The 26,352-nt window shown below is 42.6% G+C and overlaps 1 long non-coding RNA gene across 4 annotated transcripts in view; it reads left to right on the top strand.

Annotated features, from left to right (window-relative positions):
- LOC146059706 (uncharacterized) overlaps positions 1–26,352 on the top strand; it is a 95,148-nt gene that overhangs the window by 35,173 nt on the left and 33,623 nt on the right. For 3 of the 4 annotated variants that reach the window (XR_014470305.1, XR_014470303.1, XR_014470301.1), the window contains 2 exons: positions 4,034–4,249; positions 15,450–15,692. This is a non-coding gene — a long non-coding RNA (uncharacterized LOC146059706). Of the gene's footprint in view, positions 1–4,033; positions 4,250–15,449; positions 15,693–26,352 lie in introns of those variants that run through there. The other variant, XR_014470307.1, reaches the window with a different exon arrangement.

The following is a 26,352-nucleotide window of genomic DNA, read 5'->3' as shown; positions in this document are numbered from 1 at the left end:
GAAATTTACCAATATGAAAAACCTAGTTTTTCGTATTGGTATTTCCCCTACGGCTGCATACGACTGTTTTAGTCATATGCAAAGTCGTGTTCCGGAGGGGAAATTACAAAGCAGTCAGATACGACTGCTTTGTAACCCTCCGAACGATTCGTATTAGCTGGCCGTATATACGGCCGCTAATACAAATTTTTCTAGCAGTCTGCACGGATCAGTCAGATCCGTGCAGGCTGCAAGGTGTAAAAAAAAATAGAAAAATAAATAAATATAAAAAAAAAAAAACGGCGTGGGGTCCCCCCCACAGCCGAAACCAGCACCAGGCTGACTGAGCCTGGAGCCGGTAATTAAAAATCAGGGAACCCGACAAATAGGGGTTCCCCGATTTTTAACAACCACTCCCCCAGGGCCCCATGCCAGGCTGACTGGTCGGTAGGGTTAATGCTTTGGCCGGGGGGACTTGTATAAAAAGTCTCCCCCCGGCTGTGGCATTACCCTGCTGGCTGGTTTTGCCTGGGGCTGGTTCTTAAAATACGGGGGACCCCTAGTCATTTTGTCCCCCGTATTTTGGGAACCAGCCCCAGAGCAGGAGCCTGGGGCTGGTTGTTAAAAATCGGGGAACCCCTATTTGTCGGGTTCCCTGATTTTTAATTACCGGCCCCGGCTCCTTCAGCCTGGTGCTGGTTATGGCTGTGGGGGGGGACCCCACGCCGTTTTTTTTATTTTTTATTTTATTTTTCTATTTTTTTACACTAAAGCCTGCACGGATCTGACTGATCCGTGCAGGCTTAAAGCAAATACGACAGGGAAAGCAAGGTGTATTTTCCTGTCGTATTTGCGTGGGTGTTTTACATCACTTAGCAGCCGTATTATCCATACGGCTGCTTAGTAAATCAGGAATCACCATTCTTTTGAATGGTGATTTCTGTCGTATCCTATCGATGGTGTAGGACATTCGTATTTGTAAATACAAATACGAATGTTCCATCTTTAGGAATACGAATTGTTGTATTTTTGGGATTGTAAATCCCGAAAATACAAATTCGTAAAAAAAAGGTGTATTTCTGCCTACTAATACACCTTTTTTCTACGAATCCATTTTGGTAAATGTCCCCCTAAGTGTCAATGAACCAGTGTAGTTAATCTGTATCCTGGAAGAAAGGGATGACTTGCTCATGTAAGGGTTACATGTCCCTGCTGCAAGCATACTATCTGTAGCCTCATATAGGTGAGTAGAGTTTACTGGTGATTGATCTTTCTAAACTAGATTAAGTATGACATAAATGGAGTATGGACAGGCGTGGCTTAGAATGGAGTAACAACTGGTCAGTGCCCCTGGGCCCTTCTCTAGGTAACCACCCCCTGCGGCCTGCATGTATAATTGTGTGTTGATTTTGTCTTAGTAATGATTTTGTGCATGGGAGTGGGTTAGTGCTGCAGCTTCACCTAACTGGCATTATGACAATGATTTCTGGAGCAGACCATCAGTAGGCAAGCCATGCTTGATTGCACAAATGTACTGTGCATTCCTGAGAGTTGACTAAGTCCCATGCCACGCTCCATCATATAACAGACACTGAACTTTGTTTGCTGAATTGGGATTGGTGCAGCGCGTGACATGCTTCTCAGAGCTTAGTCATGGGTGGGTTTGTATTCAGAAGGAGCACTATGACTGTGAGGTGTTCTACAGAGTAAAGGGTAGAGGGGAAAAAACAGGCTTTCCATGTAGTATGTATGCATGTATGTATAGATGTATGTGTCATATATATAGTTATATATGTGTCTATATACATATATATATATATATATATATATATATATATATATATATATACACACACCTGTCACGGTGCATGTTTCAAATTTAGGTATGACTATGTTAAATGTATGCATGAATATCATTAGTAATTTTACCATTTTTAATTTGTCCACAGATGAGCCAGCCCAAGCACAAGAGGGTCTCCGTGGGGCCCTCTTACGTATAAGAGGCCACCTGCGCCAGGTCCTGGCGGAATTTGACCGTCTCCTGGATGGCGAGATTTAATTGTTATTTTTTGGGGGGGTTTAAACCCAGTTTTGTACAGCCAATAAATTGTTTATTACAGTTCGAAGTTGTCTGTGTGTTTTTTTAAAATGTAAAAGTATATGTGTAACTTGTTTAGAATCTTTTCAATAAGCAAAATGTAAATACTGTATATAGATGTATGTTAGGTTCACATGCTGTAAGGGTTAATGTGTGTAATGAATGTAGTAGTAATGTGTTTCAGTATATATTAGAATTTAATTGATTCAAATAGATAAAAATCCCTTTTTAATGAGGTTGCCTAATTGCCTAAGTGGGTCATGTGATCGCTGTCTGTGCTTAGATAAATAGTGTTGTATTTTGCGTAAATACTCCGCATCGGTGCGTACGGCCAGGTTCCCGTACGTTCTGACGCGGTAAGACTGTGCTTACGCTGTAAGACCGTGCAGAATCTGTGCGTGTCCACCGCACACGCAAGGTTTGTATGTCGTCCGTACACACGCCCTGTTCTTAAAGAGTGAGTCCGTCCGAATGCGGAGGACCGGTGGGCGTTTCTACGGACGATGTCCGCACGCCACCGCACAGCGTGGCGTGCGGACCGCTCGGTAGGAAATCGGGAAAGTACGCACCGACCAGAATAATGCCCTATGTATGGTATACTAATGTTGACAATAGTGTGCATTGGCCCTTATTCTGGTTCATTCGCAAAGGTAAATTCCCTCTTAAATGGACAAAACCATGAGCATTGCAGGGGGGGGGGCAGAGGTAACTTGTGCAGAGATTTAGATTTGGGTGAGTTATTTTGTTTCTGTGCAGGGTAAATACTGGCTGCTTTATTTTTACACTGCAATATAGATCTCACTTTAATGTAAAACCCCACCCAAATCTAATTCTCTCTGCACATGTTATATCTGCACCCCCCCCCCCCTGCATTGTGCATGGGTTTGTCCATTTGTGAAGGAACTTGCCCTTGTGTTCTTAATATTGGATGCGGTCACAGTAACAAGGTCGACAGTCAATAGGTCGACCACTATTGATTGACAGGCCATAGGTTAACGCATGAAAAAGGTTGGTGCAAGAAATATGTCAACATGGAAACAGTCAACTTGAAAAAGGTCAACATGAGTTTTTTGCATGTTTTTTTCTTTAAAAATCTTGTTTTTTTCATACTTTACCACCCAAATGCTCATAAAGTTATATAATAAGAGTGTTCCTGAAGCATGGTAAGCGAAGGGAGCCATGCAAGGGGACGCTGCACAATTATATAATGTTCATGTCGACCTACAGTATGTTGGCAAAAAACACGAAATAATGTAAAAACTTATGTCGACCTTTTCCATGTCGATCTTTTCACCATGTTGGCCTAAGCTATGAAGACTTTTTCCATGTGTGGACCTATGGCCTGTTGACCAATATGCCATGCAGGGGGAGATCCCTGGGTCCCGTGCAACTCTGTTAGCGTTGGGCATGTTTTCTTGCAATTTTTTTTAAATTTTATTGTCATCGCTATGTGAATAGGACACAAAAGCAGATTCTGCTAATTAAAATTATATGTGGCATGCCTATATTCTGTGTGTGAATGTTCCTGTATCTAAATGCTAAATGGAATGTTAAATTTTAGCATTCCACATGCAGATACAGTCACAGTCGCAAACAGAATATAGGCATGCTGCATAGCATTTTAATTAGCATAAACTGCTTGAGCATTCTATAGTTCTGTATCCTATTCATCCTAATCTTTTTTTGCTAATAGGACACATTTTAAAGTAAAAATTTGCTCAAAAAGATGCTTGTACTAACAAATTGCAACACGGCATGGTGTGACTAGTACTGATTAAAGTGCAAGGAGGTTAGATGTATTTAGACACATCTGTATGTAACAGATTCCATTGCATTGCTAATTTGCCCATAAAGCCTAAATGTGTTAAGCTGTATGAGGTCCCGTGTATCTTTGTTCCTGTTCTGCAGTACTTTACTTACAGATTTATTTTTTCTTCCTTCCTCTTCCTTCTTCAGCTGTCTTCTCTGCAGAAGAGAAAATAATGCTGACATCAATGAATGTTGCTTAGCCCTGATACGATAACTCCATGTCCAGAGGGCACTATCCTATTGTAGCATATGGCCTATTAACGTTCACATTTTTCAGGAGAGGAAGCCACTGGTTCCCTCTCTGTTGGATCCCCATTGGCCAATGGCTCCCCTTGTGCAGTTGCTGCAGGCAAGAGATCATTGGTAAATATGTTTACAGTGACTTTTATATATGTATGCTTACCAAAAGTTACATGCCTAGTCATTTTTGTGTTTGCTTGAATGTGTTAATATATATGTAAACATTCCTTCAATGAGAACTTTGAATATTGGCACTACTGCTTTTTATTTTTGTATTGGCCCTAGGTTGTCTTATCTGGGTGTAGGTCTTGTTAGAGGAGTAAGTCATTATGCATTATTATTCACAGAAAGCAGATGGCTTAATTGGTTGAATGACCAAGGTGTTCGGTACATGACCCCTTTTCTTGAGCAGAGCAGCAGGAAGCAGGACATCCTGATTTTTCTTGTGGTCAGGACATAGCCCCACTTTAGCTGCCACAAAATCAGCATGTCATCTTTATAATAATAATAATTTTATTTATATAGCGCTCTTTCTCCAATAGGACTCAAGGCGCTTAACAGATAGAATGAATGTAATACAGTACAGAAAAGCTTTTCATAAACAATACTTAAGGAACTGAAGAAAAGCTCTCTGTGACCTGCCAGCGAGAAATTATTTAAACCAGCTTAGTACTGTGCCATCCAGTCCACAGAAATTTTTTAGGCGCTCAATCAGAAGCCCATGGTCCACAGTATCAAATGCTGCAGAGAGATCCAGAAGGATTAAGATTGAACAGTCACCTCTGTCTCTTGCCATCAGAAGATCGTTTAGCACACATACCAGGGCTGTTTCAGTGCTATGTCTTCTCCTGAATCCTGATTGGAATGGATCATACATATCATGAGATATCAGGCGGGTTTCTAGTTGATTTGCAACGACTTTTTCAATGACTTTTCCTAGAAAAGGAAGGTTTGATACCGGTCTGTAGTTGTTCCTGCAGTCTGGATCTAAATTGGGTTTTTTAAGAAGAGGTCTTTTAGAGGAATACTGCTTTAAAAAAATGTCTTTTGAATGCTAATCTGTCAAATAAAAAAAATGCATATATAAATTATACTTCATATAAACTATTTTAGGATAGTTGCATTTAATTATGTAGTTTAAATAACAATTAAGTTACTTCCTGTACATAAGAGAGATCACCTAAGCAGCAATGTGGAAGCAGATGAACTAAGCAGCGGTTTTGGTGGTTTATAAATAGTGAGATTTACTAAAGTCAAAACTACACATACATTCATGGACATATCTATAATCACCATCCAGGTACATAGGCCCTTATTCTGATCGGTGCGGATATTCCCGCATGCGGACGGCCCGCCGATGTTGATCGTCTGCGCATGTGCAGAGGTCACTCTGCGCATGTGCAGGCGATTTCGCCGCACGGATTCTTTATACGCCGCACAGGGGGCGTAGAGGGGCGTGAGGGGCTACTTAGCCTCATTACCCTATGCATACGCCCCCCGTTTCATGGGCGTTCCCATGCAAACACGGGGCGTATGCATGGTAATGAGGCCGTGACGCGTGGGTACGGGGCGGGCATCTGACATCGCCGGATGTCAGCTGCCCGCCCCCATACATGTTTTTACACGGACAAGTGTCCGTGTGGTCTTGTGTTGCGGGACCTGGTGGAGCGTGCGGCCCTGCATTCGATGTTCGGCAACCATCGAATGCAGGGGCAGCTCCCAAGACGGAGGAGGCGTATCCCCGTCCAATTTCATGCGGATCGCCACATATCCGCGTACGGACGGCAGGTGGCGATCCGTATGGAAGGCGGGGATTCGCCTGCACGGTCGCGGCCGCATATTCTGATCGGGCCGCACCGATCAGAATAAGGCCCATAGTCCGATACTGTGGGCCAGATGTATCAAGCTTAAAAAAGTGATAACGTGGAGTGTGATAAACAGCCAGCCAATCAGCTCCTACCTGCCTTGTAGGCTGCAGGCTGGGTTTGAAAAATGAAAGGTAGGAGCTGATTGGCTGGTTGTTTATAACTCTCCACTTTATCACTTTTTGAAGCTTGATACATCTGGCCCACAGTATCGGACTATGTTACTGGATGATGATTATAGATATGTCTATGATCTTACAGTATGTGTAGTTTTGACTTTAGTAAATCTCACTATTTATAAACCACCAAAACCGCTGCTTAGTTCATCTGCTTCCACATTGCTGCTTAGGTGATCCCTTTTATGTGCAGAAAGTAACTTAATTGTTATTTAATCTACATAATTAAAATGCGAACACAGAAAAAAATCTGCAACACCGTGTGAAATGTAAAAGAACATTGTTGACCTATATCGTATGCTTTTATAACTACAGGTTGAGTGTCCCTTATCCAAAATGCTCGGGACCGGAAGAATTTTGGATATCGGATTATTCCGTATTTCAGAATATTTTTATATTTCAATGATGTATCTTGAGGTATCTTGCATTTATGTTGTACAAACACATCAAACACATGAAATATATTTTGTTTCATGTTTTGAAACCTTGTTTTATGCACAAAGTTTGTGTACTATCTAAGATACTGAATTTAAATGCCAAGCAATCATTGTCTTGCAGATATTTAGTGCCAGTTACAGATGGCGCCGGGCTTGTCTTTGCTGGGGATGGCGGAGGACTCGCCACCCGCCATCCCCCGCCCCTCGCCATCTGTATGTCGGAAGGGGACGCGCGTGCACGAGGTGCACGCGCGTCCCGTTCCGACGGTGCCTTTCCCCGGGTCCCCGCCGGCTTCCCCGGGTCCCCGCCGGTCCACACCGCCCCCCCGCAGCCCCCCCGTCTCCCTGAAGCTGGAGACGGGCAGGACTGCACCCGCCGCGCCGCCTCGCCGCCCGGCTATTGAGACGCTCGTGCGTGGGAGACGCACGAGCGTCTCATTCAGCCAGAGCGCCAGATTGCTGGCGGATCGCCAGGGACACGGTCCTGGCGCTCCGCCAGCAATAATAAGGCCCGCTCTATCTGTACATATCATGTCCTTACTAGTGCTGGTACAGATGTCCCTAGTAGTGCCAGTTACATATCATGTCCTTACTAGTGCTGGTACAGATGTCCCTAGTAGTGCTTTTATCAAAAATATATATATTTTTTTCACTTTCTGAAATGTATGGTTTTCGGAATAATTTGGATAACGGATATTTATATAAGGGATACTCAACCTGTACATTAAATATATTTACATGATACATTTTTAAAACTGCTCCTAATCATTTACATACTGTGGATAGGCTTCCGATCTCCAGTTAAGCTTTTATGCTGCATATATAATAACTCAATGCTGCTTATTAGGTAAAGTCATTTAATTATTACTGGAAAATAGTGTTTAAACAAAATCAGAATATGTTAGATTACCATGGCCTTTATTCAGTATGGATCACATAAGTAATCCAACCCCCATTTTCCCAATACATGTGAAAGTGCGCACTCGCGGGCCTGTCCGACGCATGAGCAGGATGTCTCAGAGATGTTAGTTGGAGTCAGTGGATTCCCTAAAGAAAATCACATTTCATAGATGCATGTGCTGTAATGGAAATAAATCTACATGAATTAAAGTTTTGCATTATCACCAATGCTTCGAGCAATATTAAGGTGGATATCTGGCTATAATGTTGCCTGAGTTTTGTGTGTATGTACTAGTGTCTAGCATTACCTTGCATACTCTGGGCTAATTATTAGGATTCAAACTTCAGTGGTTCAGTGCAAATGCAGAGCAGAGAAGCTTGCTCCAGGCCACATATTGGGACTGATTCCGAATTCGGCATCATTTCCGATATTTGGGGTTTGCGCATGAGCTTCACACTCGCCGGGCCGTTTGATCCAGAGGGGGTGCGTGGGGGCAGACAGGGAGCTATAGCAGGTAAACGCCCAGCATTTTATGGGTGTCCCCATAAAAACTCCCCTTGGAATGCAGGTGTGGCATTGATTGCTCAGGGCGGGTGACTGACATCACTTGACATCAGTGTCCGCCCCGTATTCAGTGATAAGCGGTGTAAATAAAAGTTAGTTTTGAATGACTTTTATTAGCGAAGAGGAGAAAAATCGGTACTTGTGTATTATAGCGGTGCCCCCGATGTGCATCGCACATGTGCGTAGCGCATGCTACGCGATGTGCATGGCATGCATCGCGTAGCATGCGATGCAACGCGATTTTTGCCCCCTAATGGGTGCTTACAATGGGAAATGCACCCCCACGCCACCCCCCCCCCCACTATACACGTTAACCCGACGCGTGGCGAGCGCAGCGAGCCCGCGAGGGGCGTCGGTACGCGTCCTCCGACCTTTTCATACCCCCACTATCCACGTCGGCGTGGAGTTGAGAATAGAAAGCGCAGCGAGCCACCGAGCCCGAAGCGTGACGAGCGCATGGAGACCCGCGAGGGGACGCGGATACCTTCACAGGTATCGGAGTCCCCTCGCGGGCTTCACAGGTTTCCGCGTACCCTCCCGGGGCTCGCTGCGCTCGCCACGCTTCGGGCTCGGTGGCTCGCTGCGCTCGCCACACTTTCTATTCTCAACTCCACGCCGACGTGGATAGTGGGGGTATGAAAAGGTCGGAGGACGCGTCCCGCCACCCCTCGTGGGCTCGCTGCGCTCGCCACGCTTCGGGTTCACGTTTATAGTGGGGGGGGTGGCATGGGGGTGCATTTCACATTGTAAGCACCCATTAGGGTGCTTATACAATGTTTAATCGCGTCGCATCGCATTGTATGGATTGTATGCCATGTACAATGTCATACAATTTAAAAATTGTATGACATTGTACAGCATCGCGCGATATCGCATCGCATACCATCGTATGCCTTATGGTATGCGATGCAATGGGCGCCGCCAAAATACACAAGTACCAAAAAATCATTAGATGGTCAGCAACCATCAAATTATTTCTCTTCCCTTCCGCTGCATGCAAGGGGATGTGTTTGAGTACACATGCTAAGGAGGGGATTCAGCAAAATTTTTTTTTAGCAGGGCAGCGTTTAGCTGTTTGCTACGCTGTGGGGAAATGCAGCTTAGTGAACAGGTCCGAATAAGGCCCATTGACCACAAACCTGTAGCACTTGTTCCACCATTGATTCTGCCAATCTTTGCTTTTTGTTGACTTGGTATTTTCTTTTCAATAACATACAGATGTAGCCTGTGCCATCTTTGCAGGGGCTTGGCGATTCTATTGCCAGCTGCCAGCTCCCACATGGGGGCGCGTGCGCCCAAGATGCTCGCGCGCCCCGTGGCAACGGAGCTCCCCACCTGCGCCGATGGTCCCCCTCACAGCCCCAACCCCCACCCCAACCCTGCCCGTCTCCCTGAAGAAGAGAAGGGCAGAGAGTCCCACTGCCCAACCACCGATAGACTGGGATGTGCGTGTTCGTGAGACGCACGTGCGTCCCAGTCTGATGGAGTCCCTCTCCACCGGCTCTTGCCAGCGGGGACAGTCTGGCGAGAGCCGGACATATGAGAGGGGCTCCATCTGTAGATTTAAATCCCATAACAGATGGTTATTCATTGATTTAATTCATTTTTAAACTTTGGAATTAAACCACATGATACTTAAATGATAAACCACATGATACTTTACTAAACGTGATTTTATTGCCTGTTATTATATGCAAAGTAATTCAAATACACTACATGTAAAAAGCAGCTTCACCTCTAATTAAAGTGAACTTGTCATCTACACACAAAAATATATTTGTATTGTTATTTATAACATGACATAATTTGTTTGAATGGATACATCGTTATACCCAGGGGCATATGTTCAAACCAAGAGTCCAGAGACAAAACTGACAGTGGTGCCCCCTACTGCCCCCTCTCAAGGGGCTTGAGCCTGCACATTATAACAGCTGATGGGGCAAAACAGGAAGTTATGTGATTACAATGTTATGGTTGTGGCAGGGGAATGCTCACAGTATTATTCTAAAGTCCCCCCCCCCCCCAACCCACACACACATATATTATTTTTTGGTTCTCCATTTCCTCACATTCCACTGTGCTCTCCTTCCTCCTCCATATGCCACATTGGGCTCCCATATTCTCATGTCCCTCAATGTGCCACCCTACACTTTGTGTCACTATCTTCCCCTTCCTCCTCAGAGTCATCCTCAAACTCCATTGCCCTGGTCCCACTCCTAGGGACTCAGAAGCAGCAGCCCCCCTTCCTAACCCACTGCGGAATTACCTCTAAATGAAAACTTCCCCTCAGGCTGGTGCTGAGCATGCTGCTAGCTGTTGCTACTGGACTGCACTTACTCACTTATCGATCCTTTTTCCTACAACCAGGGTGCCAACAAAGAAAAATTGGTTCAAAATTAGTGAACTGGTATTGTGTGACCATTTCAATGGAATAAACCCATAGACACTTATGTGAGTGACTTTCACATAAAGGTTTCTTTGTATAAGGCATCTTGGATGAATGTGGGTAAACCTTATCCTTCCCCAGTCACCAGAATAAAACTTGAGACTTACACAAATATGTGTCCTTATTTTCTTATAAAGGTATCTTTATGGGAAAATAGGGACTGATATTTGAGTAAGTGTCAAGTTGGTTTTAACTTTCTGGGTTTTAATCCAGTCTGACCGATGATCCTCTATATACAAAATGTAATAGAATGAGAGATTAAGAAAGTGAGAGATTTGGTAAGAAATCTCCAGTTTTTTTAAAGCATCAATTATTTACACTGCAAAATCAAACTGGTTTTGCAGTGTAAATGATTGGCGCTTTAAAAAAACTGGAGATTTCTTATCAAATGTCTCACTTTTTGAATCTCTCATCCTATTAAATTTTCCCCATAGTGTCCAAAATGTTATATACTGTAATTGGTGCTGCTAGCACCTGAACAGGAGGCAATAATACAGTAGCACTGATGTGAACTGTACAAATGAATGGTAGTAAGTCTCTGTGGCAATCAATATATAGATCACTAGAATAATAATAAAAATAAAAATTGGCAAAGAATGCACAGATGTTGGAAATCGGTCAGTGTATATTTGTACCTCATTTGCATAACGTAAAACTGATAGAATTTCAGGACCTCAGCAGTCCAAAGGTTAATGCTAAACTCTACGGCTATATACTTTACAATCATTTTGAAAAATAGTGCAATTTTAACTGCAATAATTGGATTGCTTTCAAACAGATTTTCTCTTGACATTTGCCATTACCAAGCACACAATTTATCCCTGTGCAATAAGAATGGAGAGATTATGTGGTCTGCATTTCCCACTTCCAGCCTATAAAGAAACCATCAGAAAATCACATGCTTCAGATATGCCATTTTACTTTACTTATTACTTTTATCATTTCTAAACTTTCAGGTTGTAGAAAAATATTCCAAGAAATGTTTTGTTCAGCACTTAAAGCTAAAGCGTTTTATTTTAGAATGTTATTTTTCGCATAGATTTGAAAGTCCATTAGCATGTGTAATACCCCAAAGGAGGCTGACTATGGGGTACTTAAACAGACCAGGCTCGTGTAAGATCAGAGACAAGCTTGTTTGTGGGATCTGTCCCCTCAAACACAATGACAACTAACTGCTGGCTTACTGAATGTAAGTATGCATAGAGAGGTAGTGTTAGGCTGGGGGAGATAGGTTTAGCAAGTACAGTAGCTCTTACAAACTGCTTTGGGGATCATTTACATTTGTATATAAGTCATTTTTAAATATTCCTCTCAGATGTAGCAGTACACACCCACGCTTCTAGGTGCCACGTTCACAAGCTATTTTCACAATCTCTCCATATATGGAACTAGACACGCCCTTTGGGTGGAGCATGACACGCCCCCCCCAATGGGGCGCTGTGAAAAATTCTACTACCAACTATAAGTTCCCTGAAACTAGTTTACAAAAGTAGGCAAGTATGAGGTGGGGTATGAGGGTTAGGGTTAGGCTTCGGAGAGGGAGGGATAGGTTTAAGGTGTGAAGAGAACTGATATTCTGACCTCCAGCATCCACACTGCTGGTCATCTGTATGGATCCCATTCGATCCAGCATTAGAGTGTAAAATCAGTTTATTATGTAGTTCTCTGCAACTATAGCATTAAGTAAGAATCTAGATAAATGTAAATTAGCCTAAAGTCCTCTGCAAGTTTAGCACTCAGCACAAAGTCCAACATTTAGAAAACAAAAGCATTAGCAGGAAGTCTCTTTGTAAGTTTAGCTCTTAGAGAGCAAAAGCATCAGTATAAATGGCCTAATTCAGTTAGCACCACAAATTACCTAAAGTCGCTAATCGCGATTTTTGGCAAACTTGTGTTTCTAATGCGAGGTACTGTAAAATCACATTAGGACAAGAAGTAATGGTATTTACATAGAAACATAGAATTTGACAGCAGATCCAAGAACCACTTGGTCCATCTAGTCTGCCCCTTTTTTAAACATGTTGCCTCAAACCATATTTAATCCTTATTTTTTTGTAAGGATATCAATATGCCTATCCCAAGCATGTTTAAATTGTACTACTGTATTTGCCTCTACCACCTCTGATGGGAGGCTATTCCACTTATCTACTACTCTTTCTGTGAAGTAATTCTTCCTCAAATATCCCCTGAATCTTCCTCCCTCTAATTTCAGAGCATGTCCTCTTGTTCTGCTGCTGTTCCTGTGAAGAATGCAGTGGCGTAACTAGATTTTTTGAAGTTAAACACCCCCCTTACCCCTCCGCATGCCACCGCCGCATTCAGGGTCCCGCAGCGCAGATCTTCCCCCGGCTCTGTCTCCTCCTGCAGTTCTATAATGACTTTTACAAAATGGCTGCCCCCTAACAGCAGACAGTTTTTAAGGATGCTAGAGGAGGCCCGCGCCTCCTCTAGCATCCCAAAAAACTGTCTGCTGTATGGGGGCAGCCATTTTCTGATAGTTATTTTTCATTAGAACTGCAGGAGGAGACGGAGCCAGGACAAGATCTGCTCTGCGGCCGGGACCCTGAATGCAGCGGCGGCGGCATGCGGAGGGGTAAGGGGGGTGTGTAAGTTTACTTGGGTGGGTGGGAGGGCTAGCTAGTAAGTTGTAACTATAGCCCCGCAGATCGGAGCCCACAGTCCCTAAGCGCCTCCCCGCCACTGCGGGGGCTGCGGGGCTATAGTTACGCCACTGGAAGAATGTCTCCCACCTGTACCTTGTAAAAGCCCTTGATATATTTGAAAGTTTCTATCATGTCCCCCCTTTCCCTTCTCTGCTCTAAACTATACATACATTATTAGAATCTTTTAGTCTTTCCTGGTACATTTTGTGATGTACTGTAGGCCCTGTACCATTTTAGTTGCCCTTCTTTGTACAGTCTCTAATGTATTTATATCCTTCTGGAGATATGGCCTCCAGAACTGAACACAGTACTCCAGGTGAGGCCGTACCAATGACCCAGGGGCGGATCCAGGATAAAATGACAGGGGGGGCACCATGACAAAAGAGGGTTTAGGTGGGGGAGGGGCGGTGTTAGTGGTGCCAGTGTACATGCTAAGAGAGCGGCAGGAGAGGGTGGGAATGGAATTAAAAATAGGCCCTGGTGTTTAAAGTATGCAGGCCCACCATGGCGACAAAAGTGAAGGATGTTGTTGTGTGCGCGCCGAAGGCGCGCTCCGGAAAAGGGGGTGTGACCACTCAACAGGGGGCGTGTCCTTGAGTGTAGTTTACAACACCATAAACAACTTCTACACATTATGCAACAAAATACTAGACCCCATTATACTTGCCCCTTACACATGATGCCAAATGGAATGAGCCAAAATTCACATAATGCCACACGGATTGAGCCAGAATTCACATAATGCCACACGGATTGAGACAAAATTCACATAATGCCACACGGATTGAACCAAAATTCACATAATGCCACACGGATTGAACCAAAATTCACATAATGCCACACGGATTAAACCAAAATTCACATAATGCCACACGGATTGAGAAAAAAATTCACATAACGCCAAGCATATTAAGCCAAAATTCACATAATGCCACACAGATTAAGCCAAAATTCACAATACGCTTCATAAACAGGGACATTGTTCACCAAAGGCACGCATTAAACATTTACCATAATGTCCATGCCATTATGTCCATTATGTATTATGCCAAACACCATAATGCCTATTAAAAATTATGCTACATAAGTGCTGCTTATCTACATGCTCATTGCCAAGGGTTCCATGCTCATTGCCAGAGGTTCCATGCTCGTTGCCATGTGGGATTACATGTTCATTGCCTAGGGGGAATACATGCTCGCGGTAAATGGGGGACAGCCGCCGCCAGGCAGAAGTGATAACCACTGACAGTGGCAGAGCCCGGCTGTATTCAGAGCACTGCAGGTCCCGGCTATATGAAATAATACCCCTTTCACACCAGAAAATGCATTCCCAGGTTGGCCCCTTTTACACCAGCCTAGTCCCGGCATTTTCTAGTGTGAGGGGGAGAGAAAACCACCCCTCCCTCCTTTAACCAGTTATCTCATTTAACCGGCTATATATTCGGAACCAATTGACCCATTTACATGAGACAAGTATCATATTGAAGAAATTTTAAGTGGGCTTTGAATGATTTGGGTGCTTGGTTCCAGAGTAATCTGCCCTCAAAGAACATTAACAGCCATGAAATTACATTTCAAAAATAATAATCGGTTTACATGCAATATCTCTGGAACTGATTGACCGATATGGACCAGCCTGGTATCATATTGAAGGCCCAGCGATTTGGTATTGAATGGGATCAACCACAAGCTTCTGTGATGCTAGGGTGGGAACTGACAGCCGTCGGAACTGGGTGGGGGTCAGAATTGACGGGTCCCATATTATCTAATGGGGGAAAAAACGTTACAGCTTTGCCTGGCGATATCTCTGGTTAAATGACAGGGGGGCACATGCCCGGGTGCCCCCCCCCTGAATCCGCCACTGCAATGACCTATACAGTGGCATTATTACTTCTTTCTTTCTACTGCTGATACCTCTCCCTATGCAACCAAGCATCTGACTTGCCTTCTTTATTGCTTTGTTACATTGCCTACCTGTCTTTAAGTCCCCTGATATAGTGAATCCTAGATCCCTCTCTTCCTCTGTAGTTTTCATTATAGTGCCATTTATACTGGAAACTACTGAGGAAGAGAGGAATATTTCTGTATTGAGGACTGCAATCCTTAGCATTGTGAATTGTATTCAGATGGAATTTCTGCTGATGTATGAACTACTGTACTTGTATTTGGAACATTGATCAATAATTACCCTGTAGGTTATAAGGAAAGTACTAATAAAGGAAAGGTTCCTTTTACATTATTTTTTCCTTGTTTTTTCCTTTTTTGTAACAGTCATCTGTTAAAGATATTCATCAGATATTCATCAGATACTCACCAAAACAACACGTCTTCACTGATGAGGCTCAACAAGGCTGGAACTGGCTGAAGCTGGATGGTCTATGTCAGAATATGCCTGTTTTGTTCTATGAAAACCCAAAGAATTCTGCATTGATTATATATATATATATATTTGTCCATTGTAATGTGACTCTCCTGCTGTTGAAACAATTGGTGAAGTAAATGTTTGCAAATATATTTTAAGAATTTAATCAATTAATTTTTTTAAGTGCCTGAAGTGATGTTGGTTATGTGGTTATAGATCACATACAGGGCAGTATTCAATGCTGGGGCGAGCTGTGACAGTAACAGGGTCACAAAAACTCAGTTTTTGGAGCGAGGGGGAAACTGCGTATGAGACTGCTAAAACAGTGAGGTTTGCGGTTAAATGTAGTGGGGGCCCTGCATTGGCCGCGAGCCTCGCTGTTTGAAGGAATCCTCACCGTCCTCTGACAGCGAGGATTCCCCTGGAACATTGAATAGGATGAGCGGCCAGAGTGGGTTGCTTGTTTTCGGCAATCCCTGCCGTTTAACCCCCTCGCTGGCCGCATTAAATACACCCCACAGAACCTACTGTATATAGGTCAAAAAGTGTGTTTTTGTTTTAAATAAGCGTCAGATGTGTAAACACTGCTTACTACGCAGAGCCCACTTAACTCCTATAAAGTTCTGCAAACCCGTGCAAATGAAATCGCTCCAAGTTTGCTTACTCAGCCACATATATGCTAATTTATTGTTTCTATTTTACACTGTTCAAAGACCAGATGACTACACAATGTCAACCTTTGCAAAATCAGATCTAAGTATGTAAAACAATGGAAACCCAAGTTTATGTGCTCATCAACATCCTGCAGTTTATACAATTTGCATAGTTTATGCTTTGCCTACGGAGAATACAGAAATCTGTTCTCCATTTGGGTAGGCTCTTTGCCAATCCTATGGAGATAGCCAGAAAAACCTGTAACGTTTCTGATTGTTTAAGTGAAGCTGCATCTGTTATTCATCAGGCTTAACAAGGCTGGAACTGGCTGAACCTGGATGGTCTATGTCAGAATATGCCTGTTTTGTTCTATGAAAACCCAAAGAATTCGGCATTATTTGGAATAACTGAAATAAAATAAATACAATAATAAAATTAAAAAAGTGCGAAGTCCGGAAAACTTTTTTTTTTGGACTGTTAAACAACTTAATATAGTAACAAATAAATGGGAGTATTCAAAGGAGGAACAACGAGTTTTTGAAATATCCTAATTTTCTTTCGTAACACATTCTCAGAAATAGACTACAGATTCATAAAGATCAGTGTTATGCGTATATGTCATTTTGAATCCTACAAGTTTAAGTGAAATACCCCACATTGAAATGAAATTTCGGTTCAGCTACAGTATACTGTAACTGCAGATATTGTGGAAGACATACTGTGACTTTGTATTTAGAAACTAAAGGGGAAATTTAATAAGATGGGAGTTCTCTTTCATATGGGATGTTGCAATAGGCAACCAATCAGAAACTATCTATTACAGTATCTACTAGAAGGTGCTAAATAAATGTGAAGTAGATTCTGATGTGAATTAGAACTCCCATCTTAGTGAATTTCCCGCTAAGCCTTGCTACACATAGGCATGTCACCTGGGAGGCCACAAGATCAGTGGTGCATTCAGTTTTTATATTTCCTTGCTGTGGCTGACAATCAGCTGCACTTTGCATGAATATCAGTAATATCAGTGGCTAGTAAATTTGTAAGGTCTATACCTGGGTAGCCAACCCTAGTCCTCGAGAGCTACCAACAGTGCATGTTTTGCAGGTCTCCTCACAGAATCAAAGTGAGCTAATTAGCTCCATCTCTGTATCTTTTAAAATGTGTCAGTGATTAATGAGTGAAGCTGTGCAGCAGCTAGGTTGTCTGGAAAATGTGAACTGTTGGTAGCTCTCGAGGGCTAGGTTTGGCTACCACTGGTCTATACCATCTCCTGATTGCACACAAAGTTGGAGCTGAGATGTGCACGTCCCAATAAGTTCCAGCTGGTCACCAGGGGCAAGTATGAGAGTAATCAGTGGGATGTGGTGAGACATGTTGGGGTAGAGCAGGGTGAAGAAGTTTGGGATGGGACAACGCAGAGGTGGAGGGGGTTGGCAAGCAGTAGTCAGAGCGTGGGTGGAGAGGGAGCTGGGCAGGGAGGACTGAGGTGACCTGCATCAATTTATTTGTTTAAAATCTATATCAAAATAGTAAAGGTACCCAGGTCAGTCTCTCTAACCCCACCTACACCACTTTGTCCCAACCCCCCCACTCCACTCCACCTCCTGCTCCTCTCCATCAATTTCTACCTGCCCCATACCAGCTCAACTCTGATGCCTTCCTCTAAAAACACATTAGAAAGTAGGCCTTGCACTTTATCAGTGGTGTAGCTAGAAATTTCATTGTCAGAGGTTTCTTTCTCATTGCCAAGGGTTTCTTGCTTGTTGCCAAAGGTTGTTTGCTCATTGCCAGGGGTTACATGCTTTTTGTCAGTGGTTTCATATCGTTGCCAGGGGTTAGATGCTTAATGCAGGGATTATGTGCATTCTTCAGGATTCCTGGAATAGTAGCCCTCCCTAATACCACCCACTTGCTCAGCTGTATGTAGATACACATAGTATGACATAACCTATCCTATGGGGGAGGGTATAATAAGCCGACATTCATTGTGTCAACATGAGAACGTTGAATTGTTATTGTTAACTTTGTAAACATTAAACATTTCAGTAATACTGACATAAAAGAATATAAACAAACCGTACCCAGTGGTCTAGTAGTGTCACATGGGCCAGCGGCTGCAGCTTCTTGTTTGGCAGTCATTGAGGTGCAGTTCCAGTGGAGTCATCTGATGTGCCATTATTCCAGTGAGTACAGTTCGACTATTCGTAATACCTAAACATATCCTAACCATGCTCATAGTGCCTAACACTAAACCCACCAAAGCATATCCCTAATCTCCCCTAGTGACAGCCCAACCCTAATGGTGACATTCTGAGATTATCTGCATTTTACATGACATTTCAAATGAAGACATTCTGAACATACCGTCATTCTGTAGAGATCTACTGAAATCTATTATAAATGGCTGTGGCTGTGGTAGCATATAGGTCCAGGAATTTATCCTGGATCATATGAGTTAACTCCCATTAACAAATTATTTACCAGGTGAGAAAAAGGGTCTCTAATTGAATCAATTAATGTGTGAATTTATGAGAAAGACAAAAATTAGATCCAGCAATCGACGACATTGTGCTTGTACTATGCATATTGTAAAATATTAATGATTTTACAAATTAAATGTGTAGTTAATTGCACTTAAAAAAGGGATTTAATAGTTTATCGGCTTATATCGTATTTTTAGTTTTCCTTCTTTGAATAAATAAAGTGTGTGTTTATATAATTATGTCCGGCTGGTAATTACACCAGTAATTATTTTTACATTATTGTAATTCAAATGAATTTATACCTAAGAGGATTATATGGTGAATTTATAATTTATATGTGATAAAAGTTTTTTACTTTTCGTTTATTATTTCTTTCTATATTTGTCCTCATTTAAAGTGAACACCTAGGACTAAGGGCAGTATTCAATGAAAAAAATTCTCTGTGCATGGCGAGAGATTTTTTCTCTCGCCATGCACTCTCTGTGTTCCGGAGCCTCCTGCTCCCACTATTCAATGTATTAAAGACTCGCCGCCACTCGCGGCGAGTCTTAACCCCTGCAGCGGACGAGCGTCCGCGGCAGGGAGCTGACAGGGAGCCGTGGGACGGTGGCATCCAGGGAGATTAAAGTCTCCCTGGATGCCCCAGAACATATGTGGAGGGGAGGGGGCTCCCCGGGACCCAGGCAGCACAGGCTGCCCCCCCCCTATAGCCAGCGGGGGACCTAGTATTCACTGCACCCGATCGTGCATATTAACGATCGGGTGCAGTGAATATATGAATATCTAATGAGCGGCTCCAGCGCTCCGGCCCCCTGCTGGCTGCACTGTGTAAAAAAAAAAAAAATTAAAAAAAAAATATTTTTTTTATTAAATATATATTCATGTGCTATAAGCACATGAATAAAAATAACATGCCCCTTTACAGAAAAAAAAAAACTGATTTTTTGACACCAAAATTAAAAAAAAAAAACTTTTAGTTTAAAAGTTCACATTCCAGCTCTCCATCAAAAGATGGAGAATTTCTACACGGAGAGAGACGGCGAAAATCACTTAGAAAGATGGAGAATATTTCACATTGAATAGGGTGGTTCACTTTTGGAGAGCAAAATGCTCCGTCCAAGGCGAAAAAGGCAAAAATTCTCCATAAAACACAGAGAATTTTTCTCATTGAATGCCCTAAGCATGGGTGATCCTTTTCTCTGATTTCCATAACATCACCTTACCACCCTCTTAGGGACAAAGGGTCTGATTCAGCAAGGCTCACTGATGCTGCTTTCACATTGCAAAATGAAGGTTCACACCGGGACTTTAAAATGGTTTTAAAAGTGCGAACCTGTATTTTGGAATGTTCACATTCCCACAATGAACCAGCCTTATTGCCGGTTCTCTGACGTCATCTGGGGACGCGGCGGGAAGTCAGCGTATCATCAGGGGGTGGGGGACGAGGCAGAACTTACAGCTGGAGCTGCTCCAAGTGCTGCCTCCTTCATAGTGTGAACAGGAAACGGGTCGCTCGACCTGTTTAACCCGTTCACACCGCCAAGCAACAAGGCAATGAACCGGTAAGAACTTTCTTACCGGTTGTTACTGCTGTGTTGCTACCTGTTTTCGGGACACGGTAACCCCTTTTACATCGCACTAATTACCAGGTCAAACCAGTAATTAGTTGCGATGTGAAAGGGGTATGAGCAGCGTACATAAATACTGCCCATTCAAACGCCAACCATCAAATGATTTCTCTCCCCTTTGTAATAAAAGTCAGTCTATACTTATTTCCTTCGGTGTTCGCCGAAGAGGGGAACACCCATAAAACGCTGGGCATTCCCCTGCTCCGGGCTGGTGTCTGGCCCCATCCGCCTCCCTCCCATCCCTACCCGTGCAATCGCCTCGGTGAGTGTAATACTCGCCAGAGGCGTTCACAAAGCGGGTCTGCAAATACATGCATGCAGAGCCCCACACCACCATCACTACTGAATCACCCCCATTCACATTTTGCATTTAGTAATCTAGTTATATTTTGCTGAATCAGTGACTTAAATTTTGTATCCATGTAAGACCGGCACCGGCTTCTTTTTCCTTCTTGTGTACAGCCTTGTAGCGTTGTTTTATCTAATTTTTAAGTTCCTTATTTTTAAATTACCAATTTTTATTTCTTGCATATAACCCCCTAAAAAGTTTATGAATTGCTGAAAAATAGTACATGGAAAATAGTTCCGCAAAGCAACTCAGAATTCCAAATAAAGAGCATATTATTTTCTTACTGAGCTTTTTCCCTGCGGTAATGTCAGTACGACTTAGAAACCGTTTACGTTCTAATTTAATGTGAGATCCATTTAGGAGATATAAAACATTTTTATCTGTGAACATCTACTTTGAAATAAAGACTTGATTTGAAGTCAAATAGAGAAATAATTATAATATAATCACATTGGAAATGACTATAATTTCATTTTTTCTAACAAGCATAATACTTCCTAATAAAATCTCTCTTTATTACATTGTAATCACCAGGAACCCAATTACGTCTCATGTTTTTCTTTTTTGTTGTGGATGTTCTTTGTTCCATATTTCATAGCGAGAAATATTTCAATACAAAGTTCACTGTACACAAATACCTAAGTGTGCAGCACTTAGACATTCAGTTTAGATTATTGTAAATACAGTACAGTGTGTCAGAATTTGTACAGCTTTTAAGAGACTTACTTTTAGCAGAATACTCAATAATGTTTGCAACAAAAACAAATAATTTCAAGAACACACCCGAAATTCGCAAAGCCTGACCGGAGGGGCATTCCATGGAGGTAGATATGTCGGTACATACAATGATAAAAAAATACTTACATTAGCAGTACATTGACAAACATTCAGCTGTGAAGTAAGGTTTTGTTTTATCAGGCTTACCACCTCCACCACACACTGATACTTCTTACCTTACACACGTATTACCAGATGCAGCACTTCCCTGGTACTGATAGGTGGGCCTGGGTTACAGAGGCATTGTTACTGGGCCCCCTAGCCTTCATTAACAATGAGTCAGATGTGACCGGAGAGGAGAAAAAAAAAGTTAGCATGTAGAGTATAGACAGGTACTCCATAATGTGCATCACATTAAAATAATACATTCATAATATTTCTTAATGGTAAGCAGTGGCGTAAGTTCATCCCAGTTGCCCGAAGGCAAGATAAATATTGGTGCCACCCCCCCCCCCACACACACACACACACACACATACCACCTTATATAAATATATGCATGTGTGCAAAAATTATGTTCAGAATAAAGAGATTAAGACAAATATTGTCCTGCTAGAATGGGGAATCAGCCACAGAAGCCATATTGACAGCTTTCAATGAACTGATTCAAACTTGCAGAGCCCCCTTTGGAGTAGGAGCCCGGCGGCAGATGACTCCATTGCCTCCCAGAGTTACTCCTCTGATGGTAAGATATTTTTGTTATTGTCGGTTTTGTATTGCATGAGGCAAATGTTACATTTACTTTAAAGGGGTACTTAAGCAAAAAGCTGCAATTTTCCACTGCAGTTGGACAAATGTTTACAGATTTAGAGCTCGTTCAACACTATATATTATTTTTTTAATTATGAGGGTACTTCAATAAATAAGGTAGCAAGACCTCGTATTAAGTAAATTGGGGGACTAGGTGGTGCATGGACCGAAGGGTGGATTTGAGGAGTCACTGAGCCTTTCATCCAGCTCCTTTTAATAGCAGCTCTCTTGGCCAGTATTTCCTGCACTGTGTCCCTCCCCTGCCCACTGCTGAACTGTCAGTGGCAGATACAGAGGGGACTGACTGGGGTCATAACAAAGTGTCTGCGAGCACTACTGAACAGCACTCTATTCTTCCAGACTGTGGCAGACTCTACAATCAATCTAAGATCACCATGGCCCAATTAGTGCTTTGCTGATTGATTGCAGTGGTGGCTCCTATCTCTTCAAAGGAGGGGGGCTGGCACTGGCTGCTCTGGCACCACTATACCACCACTACTCCCAGTCTCCGGTGCTGATCACCGCTGCTTGCATTCTCCGCCGTGATTCATAATACAATGCAGATGACAGGTGCCATGTGAAGCAGGGAGGCCCTTGCTGAAATGAGGTGCGCTGTCACTGCCGGGCTGCCCCTTTTGTATGTGACAGGCAGAGGGGCCAGCTTAATGAAGAAGCTGTTTCTCATTAAACACAGAATTATGCTACACTGTGAATGACATACAGTACGAGCAGGCCAGACTTGAGCACCTAATGGGTTAACAAAATGGCTACTGGGTTTATGCCAGGGCTTCATGGGAGCCCACATCTAAGGAGCCATCGTTGGCATAGTTTACACTTGTGTACCGGCACTGCTGTACATGCGCCTCATTATACTACACTACAGTAGTTAACACTAGTAGCCACAGGGGCTACGGGGCTCCTGCTGTGTGAAATATGTAAAGAACTGTAGAGTACAATAATAACAACTGTACAGTACAGTACATACAGCACAGTACTGTGCATACAAAAGTTTTAAACAGTGCAATGAGTGATTTACTGTATAGTAGTACATTTTTACAATACTGTATGCCTCTATTACACATTTCCTGTGGCCAAAAATGTACATTACTGTAAAAATTACATTTGCAGTACAGAACAAGGAGTATTATTTTTTACAGTACACAGTATAGCAGGATGAAGGAAAATGTACTCTTTACATTTACTGTACTTTAAAGGGGTACATTTACTACACCTGGCCACTGTACATTACAGTTTTTACAGTCCATTTTCAAGAGTTTGTATTGTACTATACTGTACAGATGGAGCCACAGTGCCATTCACCGAGAATGAGATGTGCATGCGCCCTATTCACAACAATGGGAGGCGCGACCCTCTTAAATGCAAGCGCGTCCCCTTCTCTGAGAATGGCGTGGCTCCATCAGTATATCAATCTGCCGCTGGATTAGTGAAGCATTATTCACCCAGTGGTGGAGATGTGTATTGCATGCACATTGTATGGCGTGCCTGAACACGCCTCAATGGTTCTGAGCGCACTGCAATGGTGACGTGCCAAAACCCTCGTCTAGGTGCGCAGTCGAGATGAATGTGCGTGGCTCCATCTGTACTTTAGGATATGAGTTATTCAAAATCGTTTACACTTAATAATTAATAGTTTGACTTAATTACTTACTTCCAGGAACCTATTTTCATGCCATATTTTTCTTTGCTGCAGTGGATGGCTTTTGTTACACATTTCACAGATGGCAATATATAAATCCAGAGTTCACAACAAACAAAGACATCATTGTGTAATACTTAAGTATTTTGTTTGGCTAGTTGCCTAAATGTTGTCGCTATATTTTATAGCTTGACAGAGCTCTGATAGTTATCCGTTTATTTGTATGAAGCCTTACAGCAGGATCTTACAGAATAAATGGCATAGCAATTGGTAACTCAAAGCAAATAAGCACATTCATTTTTCAAGAAAAATAGTAATAATAAAGATCTAATTAGAGGATTATATTACAAGGCTGCATAATAATGTACTCTCACATTCATACACTAAATCATTTTGTTAATAATATTAATAATAACAAATAATTATATTATATAGTTACATGCAGACTTTGGCATCGTATGCTCCATACATTTAATATGTGGGATACATGTGGTTGATATGTGTTGGACCCATTGCCCTTTGTGTCTGGTGCAAGTGATGCACACAATGGGGGTTATTCTAGTTCACTCGCAAAGGCACAATCACTCTCTAATGGACAAAACCATATGCACTGCAGGTGGGGCTGATGTAACATGTGCAGAGAGAGTTAGATTTGGTGGGGTTTATGCTTCAAACTGATATCTATATTGCAGTGTAAAAATAAAGCAGCCAGTATTTACCCTGCACAGAAACAATAAAACCCCAAATCTAACCCTCTCTGCACATGTTACAGCAGCCCCACCTGCAGTGCATATGGTTTTGTCCATTAGAGAGTGATTGTGCCTTTGCGAGTGAACTAGAATAACCCCCCCCCCCCATGTGTTTCCTCCACTGAATCCCACGGACAGTAGCTACCATTGAGCATGTGTATATTCATGCTGCAAATGCAGCTGTATTTGCATATGAAATGCTACGTTATAGTGTCAGTGGAAAAGAGAAACAGTGGAGTAGTTGCTTAGGACTAGGTGCGGCTGGAAGGGCTGCATAACATGACTGCAGCTACGATGAGGGAGTACACGTTTTCAAAAAAGGCAGCAAATAATGGCATCAAACTAAACACTGAAACTGGTGTCAAGTGTACTGTTATGTCATGCAAAGCCGACTTAACTGAATCTAATTGCTTATAGTGGCCAGGTAACCAAGGTTATGGACGTGGCCACACTGCAAACCAGCTTCATATAGTGGACGGTAATGACAAACAGCTCCTAGGTTTTCCAGACAGCATGAAACTGTGGTTAAATGCTGAATGTATGTCATTCGGGTGTGGTACAGGGGTCCGACAGTCGGGATCCCGACAGTCATTATCCCGACATCGGGATCCCGACTGGCCGGACGCAGACAGCATGGTGAGAGCAACTAAGCACCTTGCGGGCTCGCTGCGCTTGCCACGCTGCGGGCACTGTGGCTTGCTACGCTCGCCACCTATTCTTTCTCCCTCTATGAGGGTTGTGGAGCCCCACCAGGGAAAATAGCAGGTGGCCGTCGGGAACCCAGCTGTCTGTGTTTTGACAGTCGGGATCCCAACTTCGGGTAAATCCTGCCGGGATCCCGACTGTCGGGACCCTGTCCGGCACCCATGTCATTCTACAGGATGTTCCAGAATTAAAAGATGTTGCCGATCTGTATAACTGTACCTCTGGAAAACTTCCAGTCACCTATCACAGGTATTTAGATGAGACAGCTTCTCCCTCAATGTGCCTCTGGCCACGAAGTACAAAGTGATAGCGTAAAATCACATGAGAATTTGGCATCATATAGTTGATCTGCATTGATACTGTGGGGTAAATTTACTAAGAATTCATATTTAGTTTGTTGTCATATGTATTAGTATTTTTATGACATTGAATGGCTACGTATGTATATGTGTTGTTAAATGTTAATGATTTTAAAGTTTCAACACTTTAAAATCATAGAGACCCTTTAATAAGATTTATTTCATTTATAAACAGTGCTATACATTGTATGTTTTTGTCTTTTTCACAATCTTTTGGATCGTTTCTTGAATAATCACTGGATCATTCGACTTCACATTTTGAGAATTCTTCCACTTCAACACAAAGAACCGAAAGACTTTCCTTCCTTTGGATACATATCCTCTTTTTTTGCTTTTTTCGGTTAACATCGAATTGTATTCACTGAACACTTATTTTTTTTGTAAAGTAATTGAGCGCTTATGATTGTTTTTGTCATTCATAAACTCTTTTCCATTGAAAAGAATAGGCTTTAACGGACGTATTCTATCGATGGCGTATCCATTCGTATTTTTGAGAAATTTGTAAAAATATGAATGACTATAATATACGAATCGGTACTTGTGGAGTATCACGGCTCCCATCGTATGGCATCGTATGACATATGTAGTGGCATACGATGGCATACGATGCGATACGATTTTTACCGATTTTTGAGCATTTTTGCTCAAAAATCGTATGCCATCGCATCCCCATCATATGGCATCGTATGCCATATGTAGTG

Source organism: Crinia signifera, chromosome 1, assembly GCF_055691185.1.
Source record: "Crinia signifera chromosome 1, ASM5569118v1, whole genome shotgun sequence".
In the NCBI taxonomy this organism is placed as follows: Eukaryota; Metazoa; Chordata; class Amphibia; order Anura; family Myobatrachidae; genus Crinia; species Crinia signifera.
The sequence above is the reverse complement of the archived record's forward strand: the minus strand, read 5'-3'. Positions and strand labels throughout refer to the sequence as shown.